The following is a 20,158-nucleotide window of genomic DNA, read 5'->3' as shown; positions in this document are numbered from 1 at the left end:
ACGGTTTTGGAGGAGGGGGCAGGACAGTGTCCAGAGTGGCCTTATAGACTGCCTCAGATGCAACTGATTCGGTGGCAAGGGCAATGGCCTCGGGGATCTCCATGCGCCATTGCTTGTGGCTCCAGTTGTCCGGTCTCTCCCAGGAGGTGCAGCAGTCCATACAGGACTTACTGTTCGACAGAGCTGCACTCTTCTCGGAGCAGATGGATGCAAAGCTCCATGGGCTTAAGGACTTATGGGCAGCTCTGTGCTCATTAGGTCTGTACACGCCGCAAGCTTCCAGGAGGCATATTTGGCACCAGCAGCTGCAACAGCCCAGGTTTCTGGTGCAGCGCTTCGGGACTTACAGAAGGAGAGAGAGAGAGGAACGTCAGGCGGCGCAGCCGCCAACCTCCTGACCCTCACGTGTTCAGCGTCACTCATTTTGATGGTGTGTATGAGGACAGCATTCCAGCCTTGCATCTGGACCCTGCGTCCCCACCTTTCCTAAACCGTCTTGCTCCTTTTCTCCTGGCCTGGACCCATATAACATCGGACCGCTAGGTCCTGGGCATCATTGCAGTGGGCTATACCCTCCAATTTTCCTCTCCTCCTTCCCATCCCTGTCCCTCTTCAGGGACCCCTCTCACGAGCAACTCCTCATACAAGAGGTGCGCAATCTTCTCATACTGGGAGCCATAGAAGAGGTCCCACTGGAAATGAGAGGATGAGGTTTCTACTCCCGATACTTCCTCATCCCAAAGGGCAAAGGGGGCCTCAGATCCATCCTGGACCTGCAGAGCCTAAACAGGTACATCAGAAGGCAAAAATTCTGCATGGTTTCCCTGGCCTCTGTTATCCCCTCCCAGGAGACTGGTATGCTGCCCTTGATTTGAAGGACACATATTTTCACATATTGATTTTTCTGGGACACAGAAGATTCCTCAGGTTTGTGGTGGGAGGTTCTAACTACCAGTTTACAGCCCTCCTGTTTGGCCTGTTGTCAACCCCGAGTTTGTTCACAGAGCGCATGGCAGTGGTGGCTGTGTATCTCAGGCGTGGAGAGGTACAGATCTACCTGTATCTGGATGACTTGTTAATCAGAGGAAGGTCGAGGGCTCAGGTCCAAGCCAGACTGGACTTTGTGTGAGCCACCTGTCACAGACTGGGCCTGCTAGTAAACGAGCAGAAGTCTACTCTGGTGTCTGTACAAAGGATAGAGTTTATCGGAGCAGTCCTTGACTCGATGCACGCCAGGGTGTTCCTGCCACTGGCCCAATTCGAAGCCACGTCAGGCGTGATCAGGAACCTCTGTGCCTTCCCCCTTATGACAGCATGAGTCTGCCTACAGCTACTGGGCCATATGGCAGTGTGCACTTATGTGCTCCACCATGCCCGCCTGAAGCTCAGACCTCTTCAGCTATGGCTGGCCTCAGCTTACGCCCCAAGCAGGCATCCTATTGACAGGGTTGTCACAGTGCCCCCACAGGTCCTGGCCTCCCTAGAACAGTGGTTAGACCCTCAGACGGTGATGGAGGGAATGCCCTTTGCAGACAAGGGTCCATCCATAACTCTGGTGTCAGATGCTTTGGACCTGGGGTGGCGAGGCGTACATTATCTCCAGTCACAGTACCCAGGGCAGCTAGTCAGAAGAGGACCAGGGGCTCCACATAAATGTCAGGGAGCTTCGAGTGATCCGACTAGCATGTGCAGTGTTCCTTGCCTTCTTGAAGGGCAAGGTGGTTCAGATCGTGACAGACAACACCGCCGCAATGTACTATATCAACAGACAGGGCAGGGCTTGTTCCTCAGCCCTCTGTCTGGAGGTGGGGTCTCTGGGATCTGGTTATAGGCCACGATTTTCACCTGGTGGCCTTTCACCTCCCTGGTATCAGGAATGCCACAGTGGACCGGCTCAGCAGGTCCTTTATATCATCTCATGAGTGGTCTCCCCACCCATAGGTTGCCGACATGATCTTCCAGAGGTGGTGATTTCTCCAAGTGGATCTCTTTGCCTCCAAGGCCAACAAGAAGTGCAGTCAGTTCTGCTCCTTTCAGGGGCGGGATGAGGGAGCCATTTCGGACGCCTTCCTCATTCCCTGGTCGGGGGAGAGGAGTCTGTTGTACACCTTCCCTCCCATTCCGTTAATACACAAGGTGCTGTTAAAGATCAAGAAAGACAAAGCAAAAGTAATTCTTATTGCACCCGTGTGGCTCAGGAAGCACTGGTTCATGATGCTCCTGGAGCTGTCGGTCACACCTCCCCTGGAGCTACCAAGGTGGCATGATCTCCTTTTCCAGGACCAAGGGCGCCTCCTGCACCCAGACCTGGAATCCCTCCACCTGACAGCGTGGAAGCTGAATGGCTGAGCTTGGAGGAACAAGCTTTCTTGTCACAGGTGCAAACCATACTAATGAGTAGCAGGAAGCCCTCCACAAGGTCATCATATTTGGCCAAGAGGAAGAGGTTCACTTGCTAGGCCGCAGCACAGCAGATTACACCACATCAGATGCCGATCCAGGTGATCCTGAACTACCTGTTGCACCTCAAGCTTCAGGGTCTAGCTACTGCTTTACTAAAGGTGGGTCTGGCTACCATCTCAGCCTTCCAACCCCTGATTCACAGGAGATCAGTTTTTTCTCACGCCATGGCAGCGAGGTTTCTGAAGGGCATAGAAAAGCTCTAGCTCAAGGTCAGAGACCTGAATTTGGTCCTCTCTAGGCTCACGGGGTTGCCATTTGAGTCTGACTACTTGCCCAATTCTGTTACTTTTATGGAAGATGGCCTTCCTAGTAGCCATCACCTCGGCTAGGAGGGTGTCTGAAATCAGGGCACTTACCTTGGAGCCGCCTTATATGATTTTCTATAAGGATAAAGTCCAGCTGAGGGCCTTCTTGCCCAAGATGATTTCACAATTCTACACCAAACAGGACATTTTCCTGCCAGTATTCTGCCACATGCTTCTGAAGAGGAAAGTAGGTGGCATACGCTGGATGTACGCAGAGTACTGGCTTTCTACTTAGAGAGGATGAAGTCATTTTGAAAGTCCACGCAGATATTCATCACGGTGGCTGAGAGGATGAAAGGCTGACCTGTCTCATCACAATGAATCTCCTCCTGGATAACCGCCTGTATATGTTTCTGCTACGAGCAGGCAAAGATTCTGCTCCTGGCTGTCATAGCTCACTCCACCAGAGCACAGGCGAATTCTGCAGCATTCTTGGCTTGGGTACCTATGCAAGACACATGCAAAACTATTACATGGTTGTCGGTATACACCTTTACGTCCCACTATGCTATCATGCAGCAGCCTAGGGATGAGGCCAGATTCGGCAGGGCAGTACTGCAGTCAGTCAACCTATGAACTCCGAACCCGCCTCCAAGGTACTGCTTGTGAGTCACCTACAATGGAATGGACAGGAGTAAGCACTCGAAGAAGAAAAGCCGTGTGATTCCTGTGGAAGGCTTTCCCGCTCAGTGATCCCCATGACAGCTGCCTGAAGTGCTTGGGGAAAGCTCATCGCAAGAAGTGTAAGATCTGCAAGACTTTCAAACAAAGGACTCGAAAGGACAGAGAAATCCATTTGAAAGCCTTGCTCATGGAGGCAGCACTTTGTCCGGCCTCTGAGCCGACCCATTCTATCTTGATGCTGAGTGTAGGGCCAGTGTAGAGTGCACTGTCGGTACCGGCCTCGACTTGATACTGTGCATCTTCTCTGGTACTGAAGAAGAAGCGGAAGCAGTGCTTGGAGCACAGACGCTCCCCAGCACATCCAAACAGGGGGGGTCGAGTACAGAGATGCACTGAGGCTGGATCATGGACACCTGTTCACCAGAGCCAGCATCTGCAGTCAGGGAGCCACCCCCGACCCCGGGAAGAGGAGGAGGTACTTTGTATCTGGCAGCGCCGTCGACACCGGAGGCCTTTCAGGTGGCAAGCGCCTTGTTGGCTTTGCCTATGCCCCAGCCTCCACCGAGGGAGAAGGGGCCGGTGTCGCAGGGGAAGCCCCTGTTGGGTCCCCTTGAATGGCTCAGGAGATCCCCGGTGCAGGGAGGAAGATCTCCTGTGGGCTGGTCACCTAGGGTAGAGCAGTGCTGCATCCCTAGAAGCTGTTCCAAGTTGTGGTCGTCGAGCTGACCTGTGCTGAGACAGGAAATAGTCACCCTCCCGATGCCGGTCTCGATTCCTGGCACCGGGAGAAGCCCACTCCAGAAGGTGGCACTAGTTGCGGTTGCCCGCTGGGTGCTGCTCCGCAGATGGATCCCACGTTCTCGCTCCCTGGCACTGACGAGTTCGCCTGCATCCAGGAGGCACAGAACCTGGTCGTTGGAGACAGACTCAGCACGGAGGAGTTCTCCTGCACCGAGGCAGCGCTGGACCTGATCGCCGAAGCTCGACGTAGTACCAAGAGGCAAGAGGAGATGCAAGTCATTGGTACTGAGACAACACTCTGGAACATCCAGCTCCTCAGAGCACGGTTCCGCGCACCGGCACCGATCCTGGCGCCAACAGCATTCCTCGTCGTCATCGAGGTTGGTGACGCCGAGAGGACGTTCTCTGGAATGGCGGAGCACCAGTGGCTTGGGGCACTGCTCCCCCTGACTCGGTACTGTACGGCGGGAGCCTTGGAGGCATTGCATGGTGCCTTGGTGTCCTCCCGGGCGGGGTTAGTCGCTGGACAAGTCACCATTGACAAAAGGTGACAGGGCCCTTGGCACAGGTAGACCCCGGATGGCCTCAAGGGCAGTGGCTGCCCCAATGGCCGTATTGGGGCCCTTGGGGTTTCCTGGTGGGACCAGGACCACAGCCCATTAAGTCCTTGGGGGTACGGTTGGTGCCATCGGTACCGGGGAAGGTCCACCACTCGCCCTTGGAGGATGATTCGGATCCACAGGAGAGGACCTCTTTGGGGACCACCATCGATAGGAAGGAGTGCCACCTCCTGCTGTACCCCACCAATCCTCCTCCTTCTCACCGGACGAAACAGTCTCCCAAGGTCACTCAGCGCCCCTGGATTATTTCAGGGTGCACCAGGAGCTGCTTAAGAGGGTGGCCTCCAACTTGGGGCTCAAGGTGGAGGAACTAAAAGAGGCATCAGACAGCCTCTTTAATGTGCCTGCAGCGGCTGCTCCAGCTTGAATAGTCCTCCCAGTCCATGAAGGGGTGCTTAAAATAGTAAAGGCCTTGTGGCAAACCCCCTCTTCTGTGGCCCCGACACCTAAAGGGGCTGAGAAGAAGTACTACGTCCCGGCCAAGGGGTCTGAGTATCTGTTCACCCGCCCTTCCCCCCGGGACTCTGGTGATGGACACTTCCAACCAGAGAGATAGGCAGGGGCAGCTGGGGTCTACTCCAAAAAACAAGTGTAAGCGGGGAAATGGGCCCGCTATTGTGGGGAACTTTCCTTGCTTGTACAATACCCCGGTAGAGTTGGTTAGCAAAAGGATCTGAGTCCCTGCCCAGAGGCCCCACCTGACCTCAAGGGTTCCCCTCCCACTCCCCTGTGTGGTGGGGTGCCCGTAACCCTGGCAAGGCTGGGCCCAGGATTCCTGGGGCTCAACCCCCAATCTTGCCGTGGTCCCTTAGGGCAGGGGCTAGGATGTCCCCACTCCGGGGTGCTAACTCTGCACTGGGCGCTTCCCTGACCCACTGGTCATTGCATACAATACAAAGCAATACAATTTATTACACAAACAGCAATCAAATCAATTACAAAAATAAGAAAAGAGTAAAAAGGTTAAAAGGAAACATCCCAACACTGACCCCTGGCCCGGGGCACCACAAACAGTGTCTCTGGGGTTCACAGTCTGTCACACGTCGCAGGCCCACTGTCCAGGCCCTGGCTATGCTGCAGGAATGCAGAGTCAGACCCCTGCTCTGCCAGTAGCCACACACTCCCAAAGTCCCTTTTGTTCTCCCCAGCTGCTCACCAGCTCCAGACAGCTCCTGCCCCATGTCGCTCTGCTTCAGTGCAGCTGCGCTTCGCTCTCTGGGATGCCCCTCTGCTCTGTTGCTGTAGGTTGGGTCAGCTTGGTTCTATTCAGCTTTCTGTTCTCCTCTTCCAGCCTTCCAACTGCTGGCTCCTTTGTCCTTAGCTCCGGTCAGTTCTTCCCCTGCACGCCCCAGGAGGCAGCTCTAGCTCACACGGAGGGCTGGGCTCCCCCCACCCTCCTGGCTTTCTCATTAGCCTGCCCGCCCTGTCAATCAGGATGACCTGAGTTGGCCTCTCTCCACTGGCCCTCGGGGCTGTCCATTCCAGGGTCCTGTTTCCTCCAGAGATGACCAATCAAAAAGACCCACTAAGTGTCAGTAAGGGGCTAATAGACCCCTTACACAAGGACAACAAAAAACTGGACTTGTTTGGGAGGAAAATTTATTCCACGGCAAGCCTGCAGTTTAGGATGGCTAATCAGCAGGCTTTCCTAAGCAGGTATAATTTTAACCTGTGGGACTCGCTGAGAAGATTTGCTGAGGCCCTACCCCAGGACCAGGTGATTGACTTTAGTACCAGCATGGAAGAGGGTACCACAGTGGCTAGAGCAGCGCTCCAGGCATCCTCGGATGCGGCTGACTCAGCGTGCAGGGCCATAGCTTCCACCATCTGCATGTGCAGAGGCTCGTGGCTCCAATCCTCCGTGCTGTCACAAGAGATCCAGCAGTCTGTCCAGGACCTTCCCTTTGATGGGTCCGCCTTGTCCTCGGACCAGGCTGATGCTAAGTTGCATGGTCTGAAGGACTTGAGGGCCACACTGCGCTCCCTGGGCTTTTACATGCCACAGTCATCTAGGCGTCAGTCGCGTCCCCAGGCACAGCGGCAACAGAAGTTCCAACCTCGACCGTTCTCAAGCTATAGGCAAAGGGACAGAAATAGGGGGGTTTAGGAGATGCTATCCACCCCAAGTTCCTCCTCAGACCCTCAGCAGGGGTCCTCCAGGCAGTCAGGCAATCGAAGGAGGCCCTTTTGATGGTGCGCCCAAGGATGGCACCCCAACCATTCTCCTGGATCTCTCCCACCCCTTTTTAAACTGCCTTGTGCCCTTCCACTCCAAGGGGGCCAAAATTACTTTGGACCACTGGGTCCTTGGTATAGTTTTAGTGGGGTATGCCCTCCAGTTTGTCTCTTTTCCCCGCAACAACCCTCCCCCTCCGTCCCTCTTCAAGAACCCCGCTCATGAGCTATTCCTCATTCAGGAGGTGGAGACCCTCCTCAGTCTGGGAGCAGTGGAAAAGGTCCCTCAGAGCATGGCAGGAAGAGGGTTCTATTCAAGGTACTTTCTCATTCCCAAAGCGAAAGGGGGTTTAAGGCCTATACTAGACCTGCATCGTCTCAACAAGTATATCAAGAGACTCAAGTTTCGCATGGTCTCCTTAGCTTCCATAATCCCTCCCCTGGTTCCAGGAGACTGATATGCAGCCCTCGATCTCAAGGACGCACCTCAGGCAAAAGGGTGTACACATTTTCCCATACCTGGATGATTGGCTATTCAGGAGCAGGTCCAGGTCCCAAGTTCAGAGCAATGTGACCCTCACGTGAGCCACTTGCTGCTGGCTGGGCCTGTTGATAAACAAAAATCCACGTTAAATCCAGTGCAGCGTGTAGAGTTCATTGGTGCAACCCTGGACGCTTCCCAGCCAGAGCCTTCCTGCCCCAACTGAGCTTTGAGGCAATGGCCTCTGTTATCTCCTATCTGCACCAATGCCCTATGACAACAGCCAGGCATTGCCTGCAGCTGTTAGGTCAAATGGCGGCCTGCACCTATGTGGTGAGGCTTGCTCGCCTGATGCTCAGACCACTTCAAGCGTGGCTGGCCTTGGTATACGTTCCCAGCATACACCCCCTGGATCAAGTGGTCACAGTTCCCCCATCAGTCCTAGCCTCCCTAGACTGGTGGAGGTCCCCTCAGGCTGTTTTAAAGGATGTTCCATTCGAGGAGTTAATCCCCTTGGTTACCCTAATATCAGACACCTCGGATATGGGTTGGGGGGCCCATATCAGCACCAACCTCGGCACACAAAGGATCTGGTTGAGGGAGGAAAGGCACCTGCACATCAGTGTAAAGGAAACTGCGGGCCATTCGCCTCACGTGCAGAGTGTTCCTCTGCTTCCTTGTGGGCAGGGTGGTACAGGTGCTGACAGACAACACAGCGGCCACATACTACATCAACAGGCAGGGGAGAGCCCGCTCTTCAGCCCTCTGCAGAGAAGCTGTCTGGCTGTGGGACTTTTTGGTGAGGCACAATTTCCACACGATAGCCTCTCACCTCCTGGGGGTGAAGAATGCCATGTGCGTGACACATCAGGGGATGTTAAAGCCAGCCCTACAGGATCTGCTAAGGGGAAAAAAATTCCGATAACCATGCACAGGGCGTGCATGCCCCTAAAATGTAATGGACGTGAGCAACACATCTCGAAGAACAACAGTTACAAGGTAAGTAACCATCTTTTACAGTAATCTAGCATGGAGGTGATAAATGTATGAATCAGTGTGTCCAGGACCTTGGCAAAGAGGAAGAGATGACATTTCCTACAGAGTGAGAGGTGGAAGAAAGCATGTTTGCAAATTGATGCTATCTGGTCATCTAAGCTTAGGGAAGAATCAAACTGGACCCCGGGGCTTCACACCATTTTGATTAATGGGCGCTGTAGGCCTTCAATGAAAGGTGGTGGTGATGTCTTGGGCAGCTTTTTGAAGCATTTCTCCTTTGTGACCAACTGCTATTCATACAAGAGCTAATTTCCTGTGGGAATTCTGACATCTTAGCAGTAGCAGTGGTTGCATCAGTTAAGAATGACATATATAAAACCGAATGTCATCAGCATAGTGTTGGCAGTCAAGCCCATGGCATGTTACTGTCTTGCCCAGTGATTTCTTGTAGATATTGATGGGATGAAGGGATAGTGTGGAACCCTGTAGGTGAGGGCTTTTAGAGAAGAGGTGCAGTTACCCATCCCCACTCCCTAAGTTGTGCTGAAGCAGAACGACTGGAGCACTGTAGTGCTGGGCCCTCTTCTCCTGCTGTGCCATGGCGGCATGTTAGTAGCACTTGTGGTTTACTGTGTCAAAGTCTGCTGATGGGTTCTAGCTGTATAAGCATAGAGAGCTTACCTGTACCCATGAACGTGAGGCGCTCATCTTTTGGTGTCACTAGCGCCATCTCTGTGCTTTGTCCTGCTCTGAATTCTGATTGGGAGGCATCCGATACGCTGGCTGATGTCGCATGTTGTTGGAGCTCGGGTGCTTACTACTTACTCAATTATTTTGCCCAGATATTACCTGCTTATTTCAATGAGTCCACGCTCATTGAAGGCACGTTATAGAAATAGAGCCCACAGGTAAGAAGAAAGCCTTGATCCCAGTTCCAAAGGAAGTGATGGTGATTTGACCATAACAATTGTGTAGTGGTGCAGTGGTGCAATTGTGTGTTTTGTGTACAGACAAGGGGTCGAGTTATGTGTTTGGTATTTTGCATTATTCCTTGCAGTGGGCTAGCAAATGTTGCTCTACCTATGCACTCTCCTGTAAAAGTAGGACTGCCTTTCCTCATGCTATACATCCAATGTTTGTCAGGTGCTGAGATACCCATTCAGTGTTGCCGGTTGGAGTGCAGTGATGTGAGAGACTATGGAGCAATCTGTAATGCTTGAAGTAGATTGTTCTAATTTCCTGGTATGATTTAATTTTAAGTTGATATTCGTTTGTATGTATTTGGCATTCTGAGATGGAGTTTTTGTGCCATACTGTATTTGAAAAGGGGTACCAAACTCTGCTATACTGTTATACAGCTGCATTAGCAAATCACAATCCTAGCATTTATGTCAAAAACAAACCAATTCCATCTTACCTGTTAGAATGTACAATAGGAAGAAAACCCAGTTTAACTTATTTTTGACTGGAGCCCTGGAGTATTTGCTTTTTATTGATTAAATTTTTTTGGGGACTTAAAATTAAAAATGCCGCTTTCTTGGGAAAGGACATATTTCTGTTTTAAATCCCCCTGAGCGACAATCACTTCAGAATTACGTGATTTTTTTCCCCCTGAAGGCTATCATGGGAAAACGTGGCATTGTAGCATACAGTACACCCACATCCTCTCCTGTGTAAAAGCAGCTGTTGAGCTGCCTGTTATTTCAAATGGAATGTTTTAGTAAGTAACTGGAAAACACTTCCCTGGCTCCTGGCACAGCGACAGAGGATAGTGACTGCTGGGTGTGCTACTGCTTACATGGCTTTGTGTTGTCCTCTGAGAGAAGGGGCTGGGTCCAGGAATCCCAGGAAGAAAAATTGTGGAATCTGTTCCTCCGAATTTAAAATTTCAACTCTGCTTGTCAAAGACTATGGAATATTTTAGCTGGTGACAAACTAGTTCTGAGTCAGAGTGGGGATAAAACAAATTGAAAATTAATTATTTTTGTTACAGCTGTTCCTCTTTTTGTAGTTGAGAATTAATAGCCACCGCCATGCAGACAGGATGAAGATGTTGGCCCTAATGTCATATGCTTAGGCTCCAGCTCCTGGAGGTCTGCAATGATGTCAGGCTCTCAGCTTCCATTTAAATAAATATTATGTTTCTAGCTGTACTGGCGGTGAACAAAAGTTTGAAAATGTGATTCAAGAGCAGCAGCTGGAGTGATGTTTACAGAGATCCTGAAACAGCTCTGAGAGGTGTGAACTGCCATGTCCAGCTCAATGAATTGTTGATTCTGAAACCCACTTTGCTGGAGAGTCCCTGCCAGAGGCCTCTGTATGTGGTAGAACAGGAGAAATGCACAGCATACCCTGACCTACAGGGCTACCCCTGGTCTGTGCACCCAAGCTTACAGACAGATACCTCTCGGCTGGTAGGGTAAGTACTGCCGCCTATTTCTGTTGCTTCCCGGGGATGGGGGTACTGTCCTGCTGCTGCTCCAGGGGATGGAGAGAGACCCCTGCTATTCCTACCTCTCATTTGGGAAGAAGAGCTCTCTCTGATCGCTCTTGGTCTGTCTTGCTCCCCTCTCCACCACTTACTCTCACCCTTTTAGTCTCTCTGTCACTCCAGAGTGAGTGGTGCAGTGGAACCAATAATGAATGCAGAGTACAGAAATCAGGAGAGGGAATGATGAAGGGATAGATGAAAGGAAGCAGGGGATAGAGAAAGGGACAAGAGAGCTGCCCTCATTGCTGTCATCCCATCCTGACTCAGGTCAGGTGCTGTTGGTGGCCCCCACCTCACAGGACCCTCTGCTAGGATGGTGGCAGCAGAAACCTCCCCTGACAAAGTTCGTTGCTCAGGTGAGTGAAAGCTGGGGTCCATCCAAGAAAAAGAAGGGAGCCAGGATGAAGGGATGTAGGCCCCTCTGCACTAAGATCATAGTCCAGCAGGTGGCTTGAGTGGTCCCTGTCACCACACTGGGGGGGCAGAGTCTAGGTGTTCAGTGTTGTGCTTTGATTTCCAGATTGCTTTATTCTGGCCCTACAGCTACATGGCTCTAGTGCAGTGGTCCCCAAACTGTGGGGCATGCCCCCCGTAGGGAGGCAAAGAGGAACATTTAGGGGACACAGTGGGGCCCAGGCAAGCCCCCACAGGAAGCAAGGAGGGAGCGCCACCCAGCCCCTCTCTGTCCCCAACTCCGATCTGGCCCCAGCTGCAGCTTTGGCCACGGGCCCAATCCTGGCCATGGCCCCAGCTGCAGCTCAGTTCCAGGCCACAGCTGTGGCCCCAGATCCCTGCACCCAACCACATCTCTGCTTCCTGTCCCAACTCCTGACCAGGGCTCCTGCGGAGACGGGGGTGTGGACCTGGTAAGGGGAGGGCACAACCAAAAAGGTTTGGGGACTACAGCTCTAGTGTAATTACTACATAACGACGTATTTGGGATACCTTATATCAAGGCACCTCAGTATTGCATCAATGACAATTTCTCCAGTAGAGAGAAAATTCCAGAAGAGCCTGGAAAACAGAGCATGGTACGTTGCTGGAATCTGAAGGACAGAAGCAGTACAGTATCACTTTTAAAGTGACCACACTGCTCAGAATGAGTTCAGAGAGGCATAGTGGGACTCCAGGGTATTCCATGCTGTTTTGCTAGTGACAAAAAGACATAAAAAATCTCATGTTGCTGGTGATCAAAAAGAACATCAGGCTAGGCCAAAGGAGGGAGGGGGAGATAGAAATGGAAAGAGGAAATGAACCTGAGGCTACATCTGTTATTAAACCGATACAGCAGCACATGCAGCATTGGGAGGGGTTCTCCTGTGTCTGTAGTTAATCAACCTCCCTGAGGGTATGTCTACACTGCAGAGTAAAGTCGATTTATTTTAAATTGACTTTCACCCGCTGAATTTTAGAAGTTGCAGGAGCGTGATCACACCATGCTCATTGCGCTGGGCTCTTGCATCTCCACTAGCCGCGCTTGAGTCGACAATCAAAGCAGTGCACTGTGGGTAGCTATCCCACAGTGAAACTAGATGCAGAGGCTTTTGGGAAGGTTGTCATCCTCCCATGATGCAACATACTCCCTCCCCTTCTCTTCTTGTCCCAAACAAATGGACAAATGCTTTTTCACAACGTTTTTGTATGCCGTGCGCATGCCGCTGTTGCTGCTCAGCTCTGCACTATCATGAGCATCACAAACACCTCACGACTTATCTACAGTACTTTCAATGCTGAGAAAGGAGCCACAGTGCTGAAAATTGCGATGTTACTGAGGCGCCCTGTTACAAGCTATAGAGCGAAACAATTCCAATTTGCTGCAGACTGTCACACAGCATCTTCAGTCAGTGGAGCGCTGGTTCTGGTCCCAAGAAACAAGCACTGACTGGTGGGATCACATTGTTATGAAGGTATGGAATGATGATCAGTGGCTGCAGAACTTTCATATGTGAAAGGCCACTTTCCTAGAATTTTGCACAGAGCTGTCCCCAGCCCTGAAGCTCAAGAATACTCGCTTGAGACCTGCTCTGACAGTGGAGAAGTGAGTGGCCATCGCTCTGTGGAAGATAGCAACCCCAGACTGCTACTGGTCAGATGAGAATCAATTCGGAGTCGATAAATCCACCCTGGGAGCTGCTGTGATGCAGGTGTGCAGGGCCATTAATAGACTTCTGCTAAGAAGGGTAGTGACTTTGGGAAACATGAGTGGACAGGTTTGCTGCAATGGGGTTCTCAAACTGTGTGTGTGTGTGTGTGTGGGGGGGTGCGATATATGGAATGTATATCCCTATCTTAGCACCAGACCACCTTGCCACAGAATATATAAACCAGAAGGGATACTTCTCAGTGGTGTTACAGGTCCTTGTGGATCACAGGAGACGTTTCACCGACATCAGTATGGGGTGGTCTGGAAAGGTGCATGACACACGAATCTTTAGGTACTCAGATCTGTTCAAAAAGATGCAGGTGGGCACTTTCTTCCCTGACCAAAAAATAAATATTGGCAATGTTGAAATGCCAATAGTGATCCTGGAGGATCCTGCCTACCCCTTGCTCCTCTGGTTAATGAAGCCATTCACCAGGTACCTGGACAGCAAGAAGGAACGTTTCAAAAATAGGTTAGTAAGTACACAATGGTGGTGGAATGTGCATTTGGCTGCTTAAAGGGAAGATGGTGCTTCTTGCTTACTAGGTTAGATCTCAATGAACGCAGCATCCCAACTGTTATCTCTGCCTGCTGTGTGCTCCATAATGTTTGTGAAACAAAGAGTGAAAAATTCCCCCAGGGTTGGGTTGTGGGGGCTGATAGGCTGGCCGCTAATTTTGAGCAGCCAGATACTAGTGCTATGCTAAGAGCCAACCGCGGAGCGCTGCGCCTCAGGGAAGCATTGAAAACCCGTTTTTGGAATCAACTGCAGTAATGTACATGTCTGTCAGTGCTGTGCCTTCCATTCCCATCCCCCACCCTCGCTCCATCGGCCCCCGCCCCTTCTTTCCCCACCGGCAATCCCCAAGCTGTCCATGAATAAAGAGAAATGTTTTTTAAAGCAGTTATAGGGGGAGGAAAGGAAGATAATTTAACATTCTCATAAGGCTGCTTGGGCAGCCAGTTGAAAGTGTGACTGTGCAAACAACAAATCACACACATTCCTAGTTCTTAAAGGGGCCATCATCTCTTTCTGCTCGCCTCCACTGGTGTGGAGTGCAGCACATATTGCTCCCTGCTCAACTTCCTTCTAGAGCACTTGGGAGTGGGGGCTGGTAAACAGCTTGTTGCCTGAGCATTTTTCAGTGGCTGCAGAGGGAGTCTGTCCTGCCTCTGCTCTTCCTGGAGCTCTACCAGATGCCTCAGCATGTCAGACTGATTCTCATAATACGCAACATCTCCTGTTGTGTTGCACACTTCTGCTCCTGTGCTGATTTTCTGTGTTCTATGTCCGTGTTTAGTTTTTCTGACAAGGATATCCTCCAGGCTCTGAGCTCTGTCAGCAACCGTGGAGGCATTCGTTGGTTTGTTGAACATGTCATCCCAAGGTTATTTTTTTTCCCACTTCCTAATCTGGGAAAGGTGCTCTGCAGGAGTGGAAGATGGGGTGAAGGCCGAGGTATCCACTGTAAGGCAAGCAAAGCACAAAGTTGCCATTGTTAGCTGACCCCATGGAGTAAAAGAAATGTTACAATGTAAAAAGAACTCCCTTACATATTTACAAGACAAAGCTGGACTCACATACCAATCTGTATCTATTTGGAGTGCCATTCCAGACATGGTAAGTAAGGGGCCCTTGCATTCATTAAGGGAAGTCTGTATAGCACTAACTTCCCCAGTCCACACATACTCAAGGAGAAGGATCGTTAGGCTCCCCTTTACCATCCCAAAGACCAGTTTGGGAGGAGGTGGTAAAAAGAGATTGGAGGAGGGTGTAGGTGAAGTGTCGCTGGAGAAAAAAAAAGGGGTGGCACCAGTTCTCAGACCCATAATGCCCATGCCAACAATATCATGGCTAGGAATTGTCTGTGTAGGGGCTCAGGGATACCATCCATGGCAGGGGAATAACACGCAGTGACTATATTGTTCAGGTACTGTAAACTTGCACCATCTTCTTTAGGTGACCATGTGTGATATCAGTCTCCTGAGGATAAAGCAGGCAGAAAGAGAAGATACCTCGATGCTTGCAGGGTATAGGCCTGGCCCTTATGCTGCTACGCTGTATTCTGCAATGATGCCTGCTTATTTAATAGCAGAGTGATGGGGAAAAATGTCCTACCATGGTGGAAAAAATAAGACTGTCCTCCCCAGAAACGTTCTGCAAAGGATTACAGAGTACCTACATGAAAGTTTCCTGGCGATATCCACAGAGGATTCTTGGAGCATCACTGTGCACATGAATAGTCTGTTCAGAGGGTAACCGTCCGCTGAAGTTTACCAACCCCCACGAAGCCCATCCCCACAAAAACACGAATGCCTTTTCCTCAAAAAATAAGAAGCTGGACCGGGGACATGACTACAGAAACATGATTTGCTATACACACTCACCAGATGTGCCTTCCCCAGCATCTCAGTCTGTAACGCTGTCCTGTTCCTGGCTCTGTCGCTCTGGGATAACGAACAGGTCCTGGATCTCTGGGAGAATGGATACCCTGCTCTCCTGTCCCCTCTTCTCCTCCTCCTCCTCAGCATCCTCCTCACTCATCCTGGACTGGGATTCTTTGGAGGTATCGATGCTGCATGGTGGCACAGTGGTAGGGTCACCACTGAGAATCACATGCAATTCCTCATAAAAGTGGCATATCTTTGGTGATGAGCCAGAACGACTGTTCACCTCCCTAGTTTTCTGATAAGCCTGCCTCAGCTCTTTGATTTTAACGCGGCACTGCTGCGTGTCACTGTTATGACCCTTCACCACCATACCACGTGATATCTTCTCGTAGATATCTAAATTTCTTTTGCTGGCTCAGAGCTGAATCAGAACAGACTTCTCACCCCGCAGGCTGATGAGATCCAAGATCTCAGGTCGACTCCAGGTTGGAATGCATTTGGGACGTGCAGTTGCCATGAGCAGTTCAGCTACAAAGCTCTCTCCACGCTGACCAAACAAGAAATGGGAATAAAAAATTTCATGGGGCTTGAGGGGAGGAGCTATTTCCTGTTTACGTAGCCACGGTACAGCAAAATTTGAATGTCCAGAGCGGTCACAACAGAGCATTATGGGATATCTCCCAGGGGCCAATAATGTCTATTTACGTTGCACTCTGCGTACACTGATGCTTGTTCGACCCATAGAATTTGACTTCATCGCCACGCCACTTGCAGAGATTGTTTTATTAAATCGAATTTTACTGTGATTTAGGTCAGCGGAACTGACATGCCGGTAGAGGTGGTTGACGAAAGCCGAATTACATTGACCACCATTGTCAGTGTGGACCAGGCCTGAGAGGCAGTAGCTAGGTCAACAGAAGTTCCCCTAATGCTGTCTACACCAGGGGTTATGTGGGCTTAACTATGTAGCTCAGGGGTGTTGATTTGTCACTCCCTTGAGCCATGTAGCTGGGTTAACTTAACTTTTTATTGTAGATGTGGCCTAAGAAAAGTAAAGAGCAGCAGGAGAACGCAGAGACAGCAGGGATATAAGTGGTGGAGCAGCACCATTAACTATGGTCGGCAAACCAATTTAGGGCTATATAGTCAAATAGTGTTGGTTTTTTTTTTTGGTTTTTTTTTTAAATCTTCATGTCTATTTTCTTGGAGTTGTGTCCTGTATAGAAACATGGATATCACCATACTGGATCAGACCCCAGTGATCCATTTAGTTCAGTATTCTGTCTCCAAAATATCATGAGATTGTCTTAAAAATAATGAGATTTTAAAAATATAATAAATACTGGATACTTTTAATTTGCCTTCTGGGTTTTGAACCGTTAGGGGTAATGTTTTCCTACACCATGATGAGGTCTAGAAAGTCTTTTTTTTTTTTTTTTTTTTTAAATGAAAGCTGAGCTTCTCGTGTGATCAACTGATTCCAGGAGCTGGGGCTTTAAGAAAAATACTCAATATCACAAGTCTCATGACAGAATGATGAGAGTGAGTGATATTGCTTATGCTGAGCAACACTTACATGACTAGTCCTTATGGCTGCAATGAGCCAATTTAAGAATAAATGCTACTCAGTCTGCACATGGGTGGTAGGCCAGGGCCCACAGTGAGCAAGAAGAACAAAAGTTGGGCACCCATGCATGTGACATTTAATACTAACCAAAACCACACAGACTTAAACTAAGGCAAGTATAAATTAAGAAATATAAGACTTAAAGGAGAGAAATTAAAAAAAAAATATTGCCACACATCTTGCATTTCTGTATTTCTGCCAACTCCTTGCTGAAAAAGTTGCCACATGTGCAATAATTTGTAGCTTAATGTAAATGCTTGGGGAAACTATGGTTTCACAAGCATAAGCGTCATTTATTTTTGTGCTCTTACGCAGGAAAGAAGAAATATAATGTACCTCTCTTTCTTTTTCTTTTTCTTTTTTTTTTTTTTTTAAATCTTTATGAAAGAGGAAGAAAGACCATTGCTTCAGACTCGAGGGCAAATACACTTACTGGACGTACTGGCATATCTGCTTTGATAAATACTAAACATCAGCCTATCATGGCTAGAAATTAGAGGAAGTATTTTGTTCCTTTTAAAAAATACACGTTAAGAGTGAGTATGTTCTTTATTAGGGCTAAAGGGCTTCAAAAGATGCCATTTGGGTCAGTCCTCAAGAAACCAACTCTAGATATTGACAATCTAACCAATTGACCAGGATTCAATCTGTGTCTTTAGGAAAAGTTACCCAAGAGGTTGTGGCAGGGCAATTGTGGCTTTTTCTGAGTCCCCAAGATTTCCTTGGCCCCTGTTGATTGGGCTATGGGAATTAAATAGAAACTATGCTGCTTCTGTTAGCTTATGATTTCTACCTACTGATGAATGAAGAGAAAGTATTTGTTCTGATTCTTTAGATCTGTCAGCAGCTTCTTGAATTGAATGGGCTCACTTGTGAACCCTAGTAAAGGTGAATGGAGCTGTTCTTGAGTGACTCCATTCTGATCTTTTAGAAAGAATCCAAAGGACAATTGTTCTTATGTCCCAAGGGTACTGTCTTGCATGATACCATAGTGTCTATACCAGCAACCTTTTTCTTCACCTTGTTGTAATATGATGCTGAAGAGAGTATTAATGAGGAAAGATGGACTGCAAGGCATTCACTATGTTGATGACATCCCACTGTACATCTCCATCACCTCTGACTCAGCCAGTGCAATGGAACCAATAACCCATTATCGATATAAATTTGGGGTTTGGATGAAGGCTAATTAGCTGCAATTTAATCCAGATAAGATTGAGATAATGTCAGTGGGTCAGTGGAAGCAATCTGAAGCACTGATGTAATTTATTTTGGCATTCCTAACTGAGGGAGTATGACTGCTATACATAACACACGTGTTATTAGATAGTGGGCTGGGCCTGGCTGTCAGGAGAGAGAGTCAATATTGCATTAAATGCCCTGATACATGTCAGGCCAAATCCAGATTATACACAAATATACTTATCAAAAGAGTGGTGGATAACCTGAAAAACAAAACAAAAGCAAAAGTATTAAGTAGTAAATACAATGCTTATCTTGCATTTTTTCATTTTCAAAGTGCTTTACAAACTTAATTCTAGCTTTGTTAAGCAGTTTTCATCTTGATTACAAAGAAAGCTATTACAGGGTAAAAGGAATCCTTCATTTTCTGTCTAAAAATGTTTTATCTAATATTGTTGCAACTGAGCAGAATTAGAGGGGAAAATCTCTATTATTTTCTAATTTGTTTGCTGTCTACCTTTGACAGAACTTAACGAAAAGCCAACTTCCCTGTTTCCCCTGTATAATCAGTTTCACACAGCAAAAATGTTTTAAGTATGAGCAAAATATGATCAGCTGGGAATGTAAGCAGGTATGATACTTTTAAATAATTTTCTGGGAAGTGTCTAGCTGCCGTGTTGATATAAATTATTAAATTTAGTATATTAGGACCAAATTGCATAAAGGGGCTCAACCAGGCTTCTTCTGTTTGGGCAAACTTGGGAGCACTAATATTTGCACACACATTCTGCCACATGCACATGGAAGTGGTAAGAAGTTTAGTGCATGAACCCTGTTTTTTCCAAATGCGTAAATTTGATCACATACACTCATATAGGTGGTTGGCCTGAAAAAGTGTACATGCAAAGTTGTGTGCAGAAAAATGGAAAACATATTTGAAAAATTTGGTGCTTAGAGTTCAAAGGATTCCTCTTTCAGATCTGGTAAAAAACTTCGTCTATCCTTTTCACTTATGCGGATGTGTGCCTTTTTTGTCAGGAAGTGTGGCTCCATTTGATGAGCCACAAACATTTTTAGTCCATCCAAATTCCAGGCCGACTTTTAATTAGATGCAACTTTTCAGTGAGAACCTGAAATTTCTTTTAATTAAAATTCCCTGTTTTGGATAGAGGATCTTGATCCAGTTTTCAGAAATGTTGCCTATTAACTTCATCTTCTTTGATAATAAAAGTTCACTTCAGATAATGTCATTGAATAGTGTCTTGCGAAATAACATAAAATTTCTGGGTTTTTTTTCAGACCAAACAACATGATCCAGCAAAATATTCTATATACCAGCAGTGGTTTATAGAACAGAACACTTTCAACTCAGGGAGACCTATATCAAAAAAAATACCTTATGTGAGCTGAGATGCTCCATTTTCAATAGAGTAAACTGTGACAGAAATTACCCAACTCCTAATCCAAAAGTAGTAAGTACAGATTTAAATTGAAGGAATGGTAATGGAAAAGTTTTGAAACTACTTTTCTTGTATTCAGTGCTGCAGTCACTGATTGTGAAAGAATCAGTTAAACAAAAGCATTGCATCAGTGGTTCCACCAATGAGAGCTGTCCAAGCAAAAGAAAAGTGCCACTGAATTCCAGCATACAGAGAAGATACTTCAAGAATAAGCAGTAACTCTTCTATCTATTTTCTAGCACAAAAATAAAGGTGGCAGAGGTTTGAGTATAAAGGATAGGATAGTGCTGAGTAGCTGTGCAGTGGGAATATTGAACCATCCTACTCACTTCAAAAGCAATGAATTTATACAGTGAGTGCAACAACTACTTGAACCCATTGCCCTTAAGTTTATGAAACAAAGAGAGTTAAGGAACATTTGAAAAGTGTTAGCTTGAAGCTTTGTCTAAGCAAGACAGC

Source organism: Emydura macquarii, unplaced genomic scaffold (genome assembly GCF_026122565.2).
Source record: "Emydura macquarii macquarii isolate MOO-44397 ecotype Brisbane River unplaced genomic scaffold, CSIRO-AGI_Emac_v2 contig_1363, whole genome shotgun sequence".
Lineage (NCBI taxonomy): Eukaryota > Metazoa > Chordata > Testudines > Chelidae > Emydura > Emydura macquarii.
The sequence above is the reverse complement of the archived record's forward strand: the minus strand, read 5'-3'. Positions refer to the sequence as shown.